Here is a 17,666-nt window from a genome sequence, read left to right as displayed (position 1 = left end):
CACATGTAACCATCATTTATCGATTCACGTAGTAGCCTTCACACAGTACTGCACACGTGACCAAAGCTTCTCGGTACACATTGTAGCCTTCACTTAGTACTAGACATGTGACAATTATTTATCGATACACGTAGTAGCCTTCACACAGTACTACACACGTGTTCATCGATACCTTGTTCAAATCTTTACCATTTCGACAGTTCCACAAAGACTCTTACTTTCCAATAATTTACAATTTCTCCATATCACATCATAATATCAACTTTCCACTCCACTCCATAACCAAATTAATAATTCGATTTAAATCACTTCAACCATTACTTGCAGTTGGTATATTCATAAACCAAGCTGATTTTAAACAAATCAACTATCAATTTCAAATTTCTAACTTTAATATAACTATTTCATATCCAACCCTTTCGCATATATTGTCACGAAATATAACAAATATAATTATAACGATGTGTTAATTACATACAACTTACTTTGGTGCAACAATATAGAAATTTAGCAATTTAGTCTTTAATCTTTTCTTTTATCCAATCAAGGTCGATTCCACTTCTTTCTTGAACTATAATAACACATTTGACTTATTTAACATGCACATTCATCAAAACAATCCTTAACTCAAACTTTGGCAAAATTATAATTTTTCCCCTAAACTTTTACATATTTACACTTTTGCCCCAAAGCTTGGAAATTAAATTGCATCCCTTATTCTTATGTTTTATTACAAATTGAACATTTTTCCCTTCTATGGCAATGTCAAATTCTCACTCTGACACTTACTTATGAACATTAGGTATTTTTACCGATTATGTCGTTTTACTCGTTTTCACTTAAAATCGCTTAGTAAAAGTTGTTTAACTTAATTTCTAGCTTTATATTCTATCACAAAACATCAAAATAAACACATTTCACCTATGGGTATTTTTCTAAATATAAACCCTAGGTTAAATTATTGCTAGAATAAGCAAAATCAAGTTACCGAGACTCCAAAAACGTAAAGAACATTAAAAACGGGGCTTAGAATCACTTACTATAGAGATTGGAAGCTTGAAAACCCTAAAAATGGCTTCCCCCTTGCTAATTTCATCCAAATGAAGAAGATGAGCACAATTTGTCATCTTTTTCCCTTTTAATTCATTTTAATTACTAGATTACCAAATTGCCCCTAACTTAAAAATTTCCTATTTCACTTATCTCATGCCCATTTTTGTCTACCAACTTAACCAATGGTATAATTACCATATAAGGACCTCCAATTTAAAGTTTCATAACAATTGAACACCTCTAACATGTAGAACTCAACTTTTACACTTTTTATAATTTAGTCCTTTTGACTAAATTGAGTGCCCAAACGTCGAAATTTTCGAACGAAATTTTCACAAAATCATTCCGTGAAATCGTAGTCCATAAAAATATAAGAAAAATAAATTTTTCCTTGTCGAATTTGTGGTCCCGAAACCATTGTTCGAACTAGGCCCAAAATCGAGCTGTTAATGCAATTCTGAATAGCACTGACTTGATTCGCCTCGGTCTCATCTCGACGCCTTAGCTTTCCCTTTTCTTCGGGACTTTTGCCTCGGCTTACGTCACTTCTTAACTCGAACTGTCCTACTCGTTTGTACATCTCGATGACAAGAAGTTATGTCACTCTCTTGCCCACATTCTAACTTGGCTCGAACATAATCTTCTTGATTCACAACACTTGGCTTCGCTTTGCCCACAGTCTCTCGGCCTCTTTGCTCAAGAACTTCGAAAGGGCCCCTACGTTCTTGCCAAGTCAAAAAGTTAGAATGCAAAACTATCAAAGTATTCGCATTGCACCTTTGCTTTTACTCTGGTCAACTGTCCCACATGCATCACTTCTTTTTCCTTGAAGTCTGATGCATCACCCACCTCTCCCATAGGTGGAAACCTTGTCGATGACTCGACAAACTCCGACGCTTCACTCAATTTGAGTCTCATTGGTCCCAGCTTCACTATTTTCATCGCAACTTTTCCCTCTAATTCTGATGACAAACTCACCTCTTCCTTGGGTGGAAGCTCCTTCGATGTTTCACCAAGCTCTGACGTTGCCTTTCCTTTGACTCCGGCTTGCTTTGGACAGTTCCGTATCTCATGCAGACCACGGCACAAGAAGCACTTTACTCGCTTCTTTTTAGTCTTCTTTTCCCTCTTGGCTTTGGCTTTTCCCCTGCTCGAACCAAGCTTCTTGGGCTCATTGTCTGCTCCATCATTCCCATCGATGATAGACTTTCTCGGACACTTCCGCAACCTATGCGGACCATGACACAAGAAGCACACCACTGGCTTCTTCTCACTTTCAGCCTATTTGGCTTCGACACCCCTTGCGCTTAAACCAAGTACCAAGGCCTTACCCACCGGCTTTTCTTTAAGTGCGGATTTCTTTAGACATTTCTTCAACATGTGTGGACCGCGACAGAGAAAACATTTCAGCTTGTCCCTTTTTCTCTTGGATTTCTTCTTCCCAACTCGTGGTTTCCCATTACCACTATTGTCACCGTTTCCATTGCCATCAACAATATCTTCCTTGTGATCCTTTTTACATACGTCCCTTTCCTCGGACTTGGAAGACCCAAGCTTGCCTTTCCTTAGACCAAGCTTGACCACGGACTCTACTACCATCATGACTTTCGAAAGCTTTTGGACACCTCTTTGTTCCACCTCCTGTCTGACCCACAACTTCAATCCATTCTAGAAAGCAAGCAATGCTTCTTTCTCGGTCACCTTTGAAACTTGTAGCATGAGTTCCTTGAACTCTCGAACATACTCCCCCACTGTGCCCCGTTGTGTTATCCCTTACAACTTTGCCCGAGCTTCTTCCTCGGTAAATTTTGGGTAAAACTGTCCCTTCAACTCGCATTGAAACTCTTGCCACGTCTCAATCTCACCTTGCCTTTTATCTGTGATCCTGTCTCGCCACCATAAAAGCGCAATATCAATAAGAAATATTGAAACAGTATTTACCTTAACCGCATCATTCACGATGCGTTTGGCACGAAAGTAGTTTTCCATCCTCCACAAAAAAATTATCCACATCGCATGCAGACTTTGTCCCCACAAACTCTTTCAGTTTCGGGACATCTTTGTTACTGAGTGCTACACTTGACACTCATTTCCCTACGACTGCTCGGCACAAGGCCAGCTCTCCTTTGAGCTCATTTATTCTTGTGCTTAAAGCCATCATCGTGACCATTGTTTCCTCCTTCAAAGCCTTCACCATGGCTTCGAGAGCATCATTCCTCTCCGTCATCTTCTTCCTTTGGGAATCTAGCAACTCTTGCACGCTATCCCTTTAGGAAGTGAGACACATGGTCACAAAGTCCCTGGACTACTCCCTCAAGTCTTCAATGCTTTCCCCAAGCGCATTGTCTGACTTTTTTGTGTCCTCCATGGACTCTTCAAGTTTACCCACGCGTTCCTCAAAAATCGACAGCATCTCCCTCAAAGACTTTCTCACCCACATTTGTTTGAACTCTTCTTTCGACATCCTAACGGTTCCTTCAAACCAATAGCTCGAATATCACTTGGTTTGAACCAACAGCTTGAATACCACTTGTCACAGGGCTAGACCTTTCATCTCGTAATCCGTGCGGTTTTAGGCGATCCGTTCGCTCCAAACTCGCCTAAGTCAGCCTTTACACCCAAAAGTGAGAATTCTTTTAGAACTCCTCCAAGGCACCAATTTGTATAGCGGAAGCGATTGTGCCAAAAAAAGCTACAAATGAACAACAGAAAGCCAAAGAAAGAATGCACACAATGTGTTTGAGTAAATGCTCTCAATTCTCTTATTCACAAAGAATAATGAAACAATGAATGAAGTGCGTACAATGGGGAGGCTCTCTATTTATAGTTGAGCTCCCCCAAAACTGACGGTTAAGATACATTACATCGATGGACGAGATTAACCATATCCCTTTATTTTAGGGATTTACAAGATATGTCATATCAAATCTAATCTAATCTTTACAAGATATGATTCCCTCAATCTTTTAAGATTAGTTACCAAATTAGTCTAAGTTGTCATATCTTTATTATCGGGCCAACTAGGCTTAAATCTGACAGGCTTCTCCAACAGTTCTTTGAATCAGACCAGTTCTCGTGGGCTAAATGATCCCCATCTAAACAGTAGGCCTCCATTTGATACATTTGGTGCAATGGTCACAGGCTTTGAATTGTGGCCCATGACACTAGGAATGAGTTGATGAAAGAAGGCTGCTACCAAAACATGATATCACTCTCTCACTTTACTACTTCCTTTTTTTATATGAGTAACACATCCCCAGTATATCTAAATTATTAAATTATTATTATAAGTTTTATTATTAATGTTTTTTTCAAAAAAATAAATAAAATGTTTGGTTTGAACCTAATAATAACATATTTGCAATATGTACGAATGAAAACTTTTGTATAATAATTTTAAAATGTAAAAAAAAATCAAAATGAAGTATTGGTTATAGTCAAAATGTTGAACAGTCAAGCTACCAATTTATTGGTTTGAACTATTCAACCAATCCATTTTGTTCAATTGAATAAATTATTAAAAAAATTAGTTTAATCGATCCATATCAATTTTTGAGTCAACTGATCTAATTGTTTCCTTTGGATTTACACTCGATTTAAACAACATTAGCTAAAATAGTAAAATTGAGGTTTTATACATGTTGATGGTATGAGTTAGAGGTGATCATGGGTTGGGCTACCCGGCCCGGCCCGGCCCGACGGCCCACTCGAAAAATGGAAGGGTTCGGGTAAAAATATAGGCCCAAAATATAGGTTTGGGCAAAAAAAATGAGGCCCGTTTAGAAAACGGGCCGAGCTCGGGTAAAACTTTTTTAGCCCGAGCCCGGCCCAACTTAGCCCAACTTATATATTAAATATATATATTTTTATTTTTAATCAAATATATATTATATATATTTAATATGGGCCGGGCTGGGCTCGGGCTTAGTAATTTTCTCTCGAGTCGGGCTTGGACAAATTTTTAGGCTCATATTTCGGGCCAGGCTCGGACCTAAAAACCGAGCCTAAAATTTTGTTTTGGCCCAGCCCAAACCCGACCCGGGCCATAATCACCTCTAATATGAGTTCAAATATCATCATTTGCACTTTTTATTAGTTTTATTTTAAATTTAAAAAAATTAAAACTAGCATGTAAGAATATAACTATTTCAAATATGTAAGATAGTAATTTTCATAATCAAATTATTGTCTATGACACCAATTCAATTAAGAGTTTAAATAATATATAAATTAATTAATTGATAATTTAAATTTAAATTTAAATAAGATTCAGAGATATTAAAAATAAAGTTTAGATTAAAGATCGTAAATGAATATAATAATGCTCAAATATCAATACTTATGGAAGCATAAAAAATTATTTATCTTATACAACTTAAAAAAAATTAGATATGATTGAACTCACACTTACAATTACAACAATATCAATTTCAATCAATTTATTTTATAAATTTTTTATAATCCAACTGAGTTGTTATATTCATGAATAGTTTTTTTAGTAAATTACAATAACAAGACAAAGTTCGAACAATCAATGCTACTTGAACTTAGGTCACACATGAGATTATATAGTTAAAAAATAACCGAGATTTATGATAATTTTTTTAATTAGGAAATTAAAAAGTACTCGAGCATGAAGACAAATTTTATATATTTAATATTATTAATTGAAAAGTATTTACTAATTCAATTTCGTTCCTACTTTTTGAATGTCGGTTCCGATAAAGTAATTAAGCATTAATCACATGATTTACAAAAGAAAAGAAAATTAACTATTTAATTTCAGTTTAATTACAACTGATCCCTGCATCTCTCTTACTTGAGCATATCACTAGCTATTACGTCAGCTCCCCTTTAATTATAATTTCTTATTAAAATCGTAATGATTTTATTTATGTTAATATTTAGTGTATTAAAAAGAGATGAGGAAACTCTGTGAAGCCCCTTCAATGAGTTAAGTGGGGAAAGGGGTAATCATTAATCTACAGGTTTTTTTTTTTTTTGAAAAAGTAACATAATGGTGGAGGGGGAAGTTTTGAGATAGACCAGCTTGAAACGACCAGGAAAGCATATCTTGTTTGCCATGTAATGAACAGTTTGCTTGGCCGACACATTTTGATATTGATGGTCCTTATATATGTATTGTTTATCAACAGGCTCCTTTATCATAGTATGATTAGAAGGGCAACTGAACCATGTTGAAGTTGAGTTTATATGACAAGTCAAGTTGGCGAAGTCTTTATAACAATGCTCTTAGTTGAGGAGGAGGTCATAATCTTCACAATGTTGTTGATGCGATATATGTTATAACCATGATCACACTTGATATTTGACTTCTTTCAATCATCCTTTTCCTAGTATGTAGCTCGAGTTTTTTTCAACTTTTAAGTTAGCGACGTGTTTAATGCGATTTATTTTTCATTTTTGCTTCTACCTAAAAGAAGCATCTTTTCCAATCTTTTGTCATTTTCGATAGATATTGCCAAGAAAAAGAAAAGGTAAAAGGCAAAAGTAAGGTTGTTTCGCTTATTTCAATAAGTGTTTGGTGTTCAAAGGATTTAAAGAAGTGTGGTTTTTTGTTATAGTGAAAGTGAAACTATTCTTAGGCAGGGGCGAAGCCAGAACAATTTTTTAAGGGAATCGAATAAAATTTTAATTTTTATAGTCTATATCTTTATAATTTTTAAAGGATTAAATCGAATTTTTATAATTTTAGAGGGGCCGAAGTGTAATTTTACCTTTACTAATTTAAAATTTTAAAAAAATTTAGAGGACCTAAATGGTAATTTTTCATTTTAAGGGGGCCGAGGTCTATGCCAGCCCCCTTAGAATCGCCTCTACTCATAGGACAAACATGTAAGTTGGTTCCTCCTTTTCAAATATATGCTTGAGAGTTTTTCATGCAAGAATTATTTAACGCAGAAAACATATACCAAATAAAAATTCAATACATCTTAAGAAATAAAGTTAGAGATTTAAAAATACCATTTGTGAAGGATGTAACCATGATTGAAACTTTAAGTCCCTTAATCAAAAGCTTTAATCCTTGGCGCTTTTTTTCTTTTTATCTAATTCTTTCCACATAATTAGCGGGCCAGTTTTATATATAAACATTGTTGACACCATTTTTTGATAAAACGGGGTCGACTTGGATTTTGAAAAAAGAATGAAAACGGGAGTCGCCACCAATCCTTTTTTTGATGAGGTGTGATCGGGTCACCTCAAAAAGTGGTTGTTTTTAATAAATGATTTAATTTTATGAAAACAACGATTTTGGTCTACGAAATTCAGAAAAAAGGGTTCGGGAGTCGGTTACGCACGAGGAAGGATTAGCACCCTCGACACGCCCAAAATTGGTACCTTAGTTGATTATTTAATGTCTTTATGTCGAAAATTAAAAACTCGAAAAGAATTTAAAAATAAGATCCTTCTTTATATTGCGTTATTTTTTTAAAAAATTACTTGGATAAGTCAAAATGAAAAACGCCTTATTATCTCGAATTAACAAGATGTTACATCCAGTAAGTTAGGACACGACACCTTGTATTTTTTGAGAGTAAGCTTTCCTTTTATTTTTTTTATTTAAACCTCATTTATTTTAATTTTAAAAGGATATTCGATTACTTAAAATCAACGAGAAAAATCGAATCTCAGTAAGTTAGGGCACGATTTTCTCGAATTTTCTAAATACGGAATATTGCCTTTACTTTCGAAAAATCCTCATATCGAGAAAACCACGTGTCATATCCAATGCGTTAGGACACAACATATTGAAATCCCGATAATGAGTTTTTATTTATGTTTTTATTAAAGAGCATTCTCGAGCATTTAGATTCAACAGAAAATTAGAACCCAGCACGTTAGGGCCCAATTTTCTCGAAGATCCCAAGTATCGGGTATTGCTTTTGTTTCCAAAATTTTCCTTTTTTACGAATTCGGGTAAAAATTGATGTGACGGAATATCAATTACGATAATACGAGTAAAAATAATACGAGCGAAGATAACAAAAATAAATATATAAAAAATCAATTATATACAATAACAAGTAAATAAACAAAATAAAAAAAAACTAAAACATTTTAAAAAAAAAATAATGGACACATAAATAAATAGATAAACATAAAGTAAAACAATAATAATAATAAAGAAATGAATAAAATTATAAAAGTTTTAAAAATGCATGTATGAATTTTAAAAGATTTAAAATACAAAAAAAAAAACTATGTAGGTATATATATATAATGAAAATATGTATGTCTATACATATATATATATGTGTATGTACAAGAATTATAAAATATGAAAACATAATTACATATATATAAATAACATGCGCATGTATGTATATATATTACATAAAGACAAAAAAATATAAATATGTATATTATAAAAATAAAATAACGTAAGTATGTACATACATTTATAAGTATATGAATTAAAATATGTAAATATATAAGTATATATATGCCTGTAGAAAATATGAAATATAAAAATATATACTTAAAATAAATAAAGAATATGTACATGTATATATATAAATTATAATAAAATATTAGAATAAAAATGAAATAAAAATATTAAATATGAAAATATATATATATATGTATACACGTACATAATAAAAATATATACTAATACATAATAATAATAGTGATACTAATAGTACTAATAATATAAAAATAACAAGGATATTTAATAGAGATATAAAAATAAACGAAAAAAGGACTAAAATTGAATTAAAAACAAAGTTGTGGGGCAAATGTGAAAGGAAATAAAGAGAAATGGGCTTATTTGAGCGCGCACAAAACATAGGGGGACCGAAACAACAATTATTCCATTCCATTAAAACACAGCACATTAGCGGGGACTAAATCGAAAAGCGCGAGAAATTATGGGGCCAAATTGGAAACAAGAAAAATGACTTAATTGCAAAACCTTGAAAAAGCGGAAGGACTGCGCGCATAAATATCCCATTCGAACGAAAACACGTGGATCCTCTAGCGGGTCGGGTCGGATGGGTCGGGCAATGGTCAAAACGACGTCGTTTTGAGGCTTAAGTGTAGCCCCCAAAACGACGTCGTTTTGGAGGGCTATATAAAGGCCTAAAATAGCCAAAAAAAATCATTTGGGAGAGGGAAAGAAAAAAAGAAGAGAGAGAGGGAAGAGAGAAGGGAGAGAGAAGGGAGGGGGAAAGGGAAATCCGGCCAAGGGGGCCGGTCACCGGACGGCCACCGGAGGCTCGCCGGCGCCGGCGCCGGCCACCGCACGCGGTGGCCGGAAAAGGTAAAAAAATATATTTTTTTTTTCTTTTTTTTCTTTTTTTTTGCTTAATAATGCATATATTTTTATGTTTTATATTTTTTAGTATTTTTATGTAGAAAATAAACTCAAAACAGTAAAGAAAAAAAAAGAAAGAGTCACCTTAGGTTTTAGATTTGATTCTCCGATTTGGTGTTAGAGCCCCTGATAGTATATATATTTTCGAATGGTTCTTGTATTGAATCTGTTAATATTGAAAGAAAATCTTTTGTTTTCATAGCAAAAAATAAAAAAAAATCCCCCTTAAATACAACCGATTCTTCCCTTTGAAATCTCCAAAAAACATCAAAATCCCCCTCATTTCTGGTATCAATGACCATAGGGCTTTTATATAGCCCAAAATCCAAAAAAAAATACAAAGAATTTCATTTTTTGGTGTTTTTCTTTGCTGTCCTTTTTTGTCTTCTTTTGCAGGCATAGAGTGGTGGAGGCAAGTGGGTGTGCTGGTGGCAGACAACTGGTGGTGGCGGGCCAAGGTGGGGCGGCGGCTAGGGTTCTTCTCCTCTCTTTTTTTTGCTGAAAATTGTTTAGGTTTGGGCTGGGCTTAGGGTTTTAGTCTGTTGGGCTAAATTGGGTTTGGTTAGGGTTGGTTTAATTTTGTGATGGGTTGCTATTTGTATTTTCTGGACAATGGGCCCAGCAAATTTGGGCTTCTACAAACATTCTCTCACTCAGTCCACTAAATCGATTATGTAAAAGTTGATATTTACATAAGATACCGTTAATCTTTATTAAATTTGCCTTTCATTTTCATAGCTCCATGAGTTACAACAAGAGCTAAAGGTTGTCCATCTTGCCTCATTCTCAATTTTTCCTTAATGTACTTGCTAGTTAGCTCATTGAAATTCCATTTCTCGTGTTATAGTTATTCTTGAATGGAGCAAACTGAGGAAGAGAGTTAAAGATGAAGTGGACCAAAAAGGAATTATTCACATTCATACCCAAAACTTTAAATTTTGCATCATTTTCATTTTTTCCCATTATATGTTGCTGAATTCCTTTCTGGCTATCATATTTTGTGCTGGTCAGTTTAGCCATCAAAGTGTCAACAAGAGATTTATGAGCATTTTTAAAACTCTCCTCCTTATATTTCAAGAATTCCAAAGCTAAGTCAATTTGAGGAAGAGAGGTCTTGATATTCGTGGCAATGGTCATTTTCATAAACATGAGACTAAGTTTGTTCGAACTTATCTAGGCTTTAAATTTTCCACCTTCCCTACAGTAACTTCCAAAGGTTTTATAGTAAATTCCAGAGGTTTCTCACTTAATAAAACTATGTTAAGATCCAATACACCCAAAGAAACTTAAACCTTTTCATATTATTAAGAGAATTCAGTCTATCAAAAAATTATCATTCCAAATGCAAGAGAATGTAAGGATGTAGGGACTATAAAAAAAATAAAACAATGCCCACATTTGTATGATGTTATTGAAATCTATAAATGATGAACTTTTGATAGTACTTAAAATTTTCCTTTGGGTAAAATCCTAAGATATCTAGTGGTCACTAATTATATTTATTATAATTAAGCTTCGTATATTTGTATTACCTACATATGTTACCTTTAAGTAATCATTACTGTAACGACCCAATTTTCAGTGGTATTGAAAAATACAGTTTCAGGACCTTGTTTCTATAAATATTAAATAAGGATATTTATGGAGTTAGTGTATAGATGAATTGAATTTGGTTAAGCGATTTAGCGAAATTGTGAGTAATTATGGCTAAGGGACTAAATCGTAAAAGTTTAATCACTATAGATTTTCAATTGGATTAAGGCTTGGGGACTTAAATAGCAATTATTCAAAGGATCAAAATACTAATAAACCAATATTAAGTAGAATTTAGTGGATGTTGATGTTGATTAGCATTATGATTAATTTAAGAATGATTAATATGATTAAACTTTAATTAAATTAATTAACTGAACTTAATTAAAGGTTAATGTAACAGCCTAATTTCAGTGGTGTCAGAAACAGTGATTCGAGATCACTAAATCTGACAAGTGAGTCTTAAAATTTAATAAATTAATAATTATGGGCCAAGTGTGAATTTAGAAGAATTTTTGAATTAGTGAATTTTGTGATTTATTTTATTTTGTGATTTAAAAAGAATTTAATAGGTAAATTGGGTCTAAAATGAGGTATCGAGACCTCGAGTTCATAATCCGGACCATAAATATTTTTATAAATATTTATGGAGTGTCATTGAGTTAGTATAAAAGTTTCGTTAGAAAATTTTAACGTTTGGATAGTCAATTAATTAAAAAGGACTAAATTGAAAATAGTGAAAAATTTGTTAAATTGAGATTAAATAGCTTAAGTGACTAATAAGGAGGGATTTAAAAGGAAATTAGGCCCAAATTATATGGGCTGGACGGTTGGGCAAGAAAAAATCAGCAGAAAGTAAGGAGAAATGAGGGCAAAATTGGAAATTTTACTAATTTAATATATAAAACAAAGATAAAAGTGAAAAATCTAGAGATATCTTCATAATTTATCAGCAAAAACGCCATAGGAGGTCTGGTTTTTCATATACCATGTGAGTTCAATTCTTGCTTTTTCTTTGAAATTTTCATGTTTTGTGACTTTTACAACTAGGTCCAACTATTGAATTCATTAGTTTTTGATTTCATGGGTGATTTTTTAAGTTACTATGAATAAGTTATGGAAGTTTATGATGAATTAATATATATATTTAAAGTTTTAATTTCATTATATTATGATTTTATTAAGTGATTTTAGTAGAAAATGATTTTTAGGACCTAATTGTGAAAAAGTTAGGAATTGGAGTTTTGTACTAAAATTCTGAATATCAAAGGCTGTTAAGTAGTCTAAAATGGTTGGATAAGGTGTTAATTGAGAAAATTGTGATCAATTGAAGGGTTAATTGAGTAGGGACCAAATTGTAAAAATTGTAAATTTTGGAGGTAAAAGTGTAATTTCGAAAATTGAAAGGCATAAATTGTGAAGTAAATTAGTATTGAATTAGATGCTAATGAATGGAAAAATTTATATTATAGATCGGGAATCCGAAGATAAACGCGGAAAAGAGAAAGTATCGAACTAGTTTCTGAACTTTTACAACTTCTACAAATCGGCCCAGGTAAGTTCATATGGCTGAACTTTTTAGCTGGAACTACCGATATTGATCTGGAATAACTCCTCTTGAAAGATTCTTTCAACCGACTCTCTCTTTGCTTCTTTCTGTTATATACTTCTTCCATCTTCTGGGCTCTATGTGACAGAGTAACAAATTCTCGAATTTCAGTGCCTCCAATCATCATTCTAATTTCATCATTTAACTCTTCCTCAAATCTAATACACATTTCTTCTTCAGTCGACACAATATCTCGAGCATATTTACTGAGGTATACAAATTTCTTTCATATTCAGCCACCGTTCGATTTCCCTGTCGCAAATAAAGAAATTCCCTCTTCTTTTTATCCAGATATCTCTTACCAACATATTTCTTTTTGAACTCACCTTGGAAAAATTCCCAAGTAAGCTTCTCTTCAGATACTACTGCTTCTACAGTTTCCCAATTTTCAGTGGTATTGAAAAATATGGTTTCAGGCCCTTGTTTCTATAAATATTAAATAAGGATATTTATGGAGTTAGTGTATAGATGAATTGGAATTTGGTTAAGCGATTTAGCGAAATTGTGAGTAATTATGGCTAAGGGACTAAATCGTAAAAGTTTAATCGCTATAGATTTTCAATTGGATTAAGGCTTAGGGACTTAAATAGTAATTATTCAAAGGATCAAAATACTAATAAACCAATATTAAGTAAAAGTTAGTGGATGTTGATGTTGATTAGCATTATGATTAACTTAAGAATGATTAATATGATTAAAATTTAATTAAATTAATTAACTGAACTTAATTAAAGGTTAATCTAAGTATATAAGGAAAGATAGTGGAGAAAGATGAGAAAAACTATCATCTTTGTCATGCCGCCACCGTCCTAGGTTAGAAAAGAAACCAAAAACATCATTTTTTAGAAGCTTGAAGCATTTGACCCTTATTTCCAAATAAGTCCTTAGCCATTTTTCATAATTTTTTTATAGATTTGAGGTCATAGGAGCTTGATTTAGCTAGCTCATGTACTAATTTGTAAAACTGTTAAAGTTTTTAGAAGTTTCCATTGTTGAGAATTAGATTAAATTGGTGTGAAATAGTTAGGAATTAAGCTTAGTATATGAAAATGGCTAAATTGTAAAGCTTAATTGTTAGTTTCATACATTAGGGACCATGTTGAATAAAATACAAAACTATTATGAAATGTTGGTAAGGATAGATAATAGAAGGTCCCTAATGAGTCATGCTGAAACTGAATTCTAATCTAAGACCCTAAATTAAAAGTTATGTTTGCCCAAGTTGTAGGGACTAAATTGAATAATTTGCAAAATATGTAAAATTTGGTATTTGAATCTAAGTTGGATAGAAATTGATAATGTGATATGTTTTGTGATTATTCGTAGTTAATGACAATACTGAACAACTGAGAAGGAAAAGAGAAGCGAAAATCATCGACGATTGACGCGCAAAACCTCAGTTTGTACTTTTATGATTTAATATAGAATTATTTGATTGTGTAGGCATGCTTATTGATTGATGAGCCATTGGGATGAGTGTATTGTGATAATATGAAATGTTTCGATTGAATTTCCATGGTTGAGATTTAATAGCGAGACATGGACTAAATTGAATAGAATAGAAAATAGTATGATTTAATTGATATATGATAATTTGTATGAAATTGAGTTGAAATATGCTATGCTACATGATGGATTGATGATGAATTATGAATAATGTAATGTGAATTGAACATTAGTACCCTATTAACTAGTCAAAGCTAAGTTAGATATAGTTGGCATGCCATAAGATTGGATTGTGTACGGGTTTATGTGTTTACGAGCCAGGATGCAATTCATGTGCTAGGATACACTTTATGCGCCAGTATGCACTTTATGTGCTAGTTTCCTTTACTTCGATTTTTTTGTTAATGCACTTCAGTGCTAGTTTGGTGTGTTAGCTGGACGATCTGTATATCCTTTCGAGTTCGAGATAGGTTAATAGGGGTCATTAGTAATAAGCTTGACAAATTATACCGAACTTAATTGGTATGATTGCTTGAGATTTTTAATATGTTCATATATGAATTAAAATGAGAAGCATGTATCTTATTATGCAAAGCAAGTGAAATCGAGCCTTAGGGGCCGAAACGAATGTGAACAAGTTGGTAGACTCCAGAAACGAATTGAATGGTAAGTATAAGCTGAGTGAAGGAATTGATCATGACAAATTTATTGAAGTAATGGCTTTAATGAATAGTGAGTTAGCAACCATCAGACATCTATTAACAACTTAATGACCCAGTGATTTAAATGATAACTTTTAAATCGTTTAATGACTAACTTAAAACTTTTTGAAATTGTGTGACAAAGTATAAACTAACTAATAGTCGAGTCATCCTAACTATATAGCTATAGGCCTTACTACTTTAAGGATTGCTCGTGTAACACCCCTAACTCGTATCCATCTCTAGAATAGGGTTATAGAGTATTACCGGAGTTGACAAATTAATTTACAAACATTTCATTTCATCAAGTATTCATATTTATAACCAATCAAAATAAAAACATTAATGAGCTAACGTTGGTCAATTTAACTTATTCATGCCATTATAACCAGAATCAAATCAACCAAAATTACTGATAGAACTAATGGATAGTGTGATATATCTCCGACAAGCTTCCAATCCAATCGAGCTTTCGATAATCATTTCAATGCATCTAATAATTATACATATGACCAATAAGAATTCAATTCCAATAATAAAACACATATTTATATAATATTCATCTCCAAATAACATTCACTTTAATTAAAATTATACAAAATATAATTTATACGAACTTATCAGGCTAAATTACAGAAATACCAAAATTCAAGAACATTTTGGTAATTTTTTATTTTCCTCGAATTTCTACCCAATCTTGATCTAAATTAATATTTCATTCAATTTATTAATTTAAATAATAAAACAATTCATTTCATGCAATTTGGTCACTTTTTGACATTTTTACAAATTTACCCTTAAAATTTTACTTTTATTCAATTTAGTCTCTGATCCTAAAACATGCAAATTAGCCATTTTTAATGAAAACTCATGCTAGTTGAATAATTATATATTTTCCTCATCCTCCTCTCCATTCCACATACTTAATGTATATAACATGCTTATATATAACATTATCTATAATTTCACTATTTATTTATATGTTAATTCAAAGTTGTCCACTTGAGTTATAGTCATCAAATTATTTATATCTTGAGCTACAGAACTCCAAATTAAGATCCTCTAAATTCATATGAAACTAGGCTCACATATATTATTACCATAAAATTTTCAGAATTTATGGTTCAGCGAATAAATGCAATTTATTCTTTAAAGTCATCCATGTTCTGCTGTCTGATAGTTTCGACCCTTCTTCACTAAAAATTAATTATCTCCTAGTACGAGATTCAGATGATGTTACCATTTGTTTATATTGAAAATAGACTCATTAAGGATTTAAAAATATAAATTTAAGCCCCTAATTATTTTTCTAAAATTTTTTATGATTTTCAAAATTTAGAACAGGGTAACCCGAATTCATTCTGACATTGTCTCACAAAATTTATTATATCTCATGATTTAAAATTCCATTACTTACACCATTTCTTCTATGAGAAACTAGATTCAATAAGATTTAATTTCATATTTTTTTCATCCTCTAATTCGATCTCCACAATTTATGGTGATTTTTCAAAGTTAACCTACTGCTGCTGTTCAAAATTGTTTTAGTACAAGATGTTGATTACTAAGTTTATAACTCCCTTATTCCCTTTCTCTATAATATTTCTCATCTCTTTCACTTATTTCCCTTCACTAATATATCAAGAACATAAGACCTTATATAAGAAAACTCTACTATAACATCATTTCTATGCTTTTTCAATAATATCAAACTTAAAAATATATTGAAATCTTGATGTTCTTACCTTGTCCTATTAGTTTCAACCTTTAACTTGATTTTCTCTCTCCTCCAGCTTCTCTTTCTTGAATCTAACTTGATATTCTAGCTCTCCATAGTCTCCTTGTTATCTTTCTCTCTTGATGGATATGGAAATTCTTTTGATTTCTAAGTGAAAATGGTGAATTTTTGGTGGAAGGACCAAATTGTCAAGAAAGCAAAACTTTCTTTCTTTCTCTCTTATTCTCACATTGGTGCATGGGAAAAAATGGTGGGATGGTGATTCTTCATCTTCCTTTTCTTATATATATACTAAATAAAATAATAATAAAATAATAAAATAATATTTAAAAATCAAATTAAAATATTAATAAACAAATATTTATTTATTTAATATAAAATATCTTTAACATCATCATTGCCTTCTAGATTTCTCTCTTCTAATTGACCATTTTGCCCTTAATAATCATTAAAAATTCCATCCTTGAGTCATCACTTAATTTGATAAAATTACATTTAGTCTCTCAAAATTCTTCACATTTTCAATTTGGTCCTAATTCATCCATTTTCCTTAGTTTTTAGATTATTCCACCCTTAAAATATTTGCACCATTGGTCCTTTCACTTTTTCACATTTACACTTTACCCCCTCAAATTTTGAGTATTTACTCTTAATCAACAAAACTTTTCTCACTTTTGCGATTTAATCATTTCTTGAATTAATATATCATAATATACTTCCCAATGTTAGCATAACTCAAAATTTTCCTTTTTGTCATTTTATTTTCTTATTTTACTATATCAAGGATACCTACTTTCTTACTGTAGTAATTTTTGAGATATTACAGTAGTAATTTTCGGGATATTACAGCTCGAGAGTCACGTTGGGTTCAATGGAACAAATCCTCCGCAAGGAGTTGGCTTTTGAATATGAATGGAGTAGTCAAATTAGGATCCCGAATGGCTTTCTGTAGGTGCTCTCTTGCGAAATGAAAATGGGAATTGGATTGGAGGTTTTATGTTGAATATAGGTGTGATTGACAATGTTCATGTTGAACTTTGGGGGTGTTGCGGGCCTGTAACTAACGAAAACCTTGGGTGTAGCACGTTTGACTGTTGAACTTGATACTTTATTAGTGGTTCAACTCTTGAAGAAAGCTAATGAGAATTGCCACCCAATTGACCTTTTGATTAGAGACTGTTTAAATACTATAAATGAAGGTTAAGTTGTGGGGATTTGTCACATTTAACGTGAAGGTAACAAATACCT

At 32.2% G+C, this 17,666-nt stretch overlaps 1 long non-coding RNA gene across 1 annotated transcript; it reads left to right on the top strand.

Moving 5' to 3' along the window:
• Window positions 1–9,285: 9,285 nt before the first annotated feature.
• Window positions 9,286–10,109, top strand: LOC107892849 (uncharacterized). Its single transcript, XR_001682639.2, has 2 exons — window positions 9,286–9,337; window positions 9,788–10,109. It is a non-coding gene; the product is annotated as an uncharacterized lncRNA (long non-coding RNA).
• Window positions 10,110–17,666: the final 7,557 nt, after the last annotated feature.

This window comes from Gossypium hirsutum, chromosome D09, assembly GCF_007990345.1.
Source record: "Gossypium hirsutum isolate 1008001.06 chromosome D09, Gossypium_hirsutum_v2.1, whole genome shotgun sequence".
NCBI classification, from domain to species: domain Eukaryota; kingdom Viridiplantae; phylum Streptophyta; class Magnoliopsida; order Malvales; family Malvaceae; genus Gossypium; species Gossypium hirsutum.
Note: the sequence above shows the minus strand (reverse complement) of the source record. Positions and strands in the feature narration are given on the sequence as shown.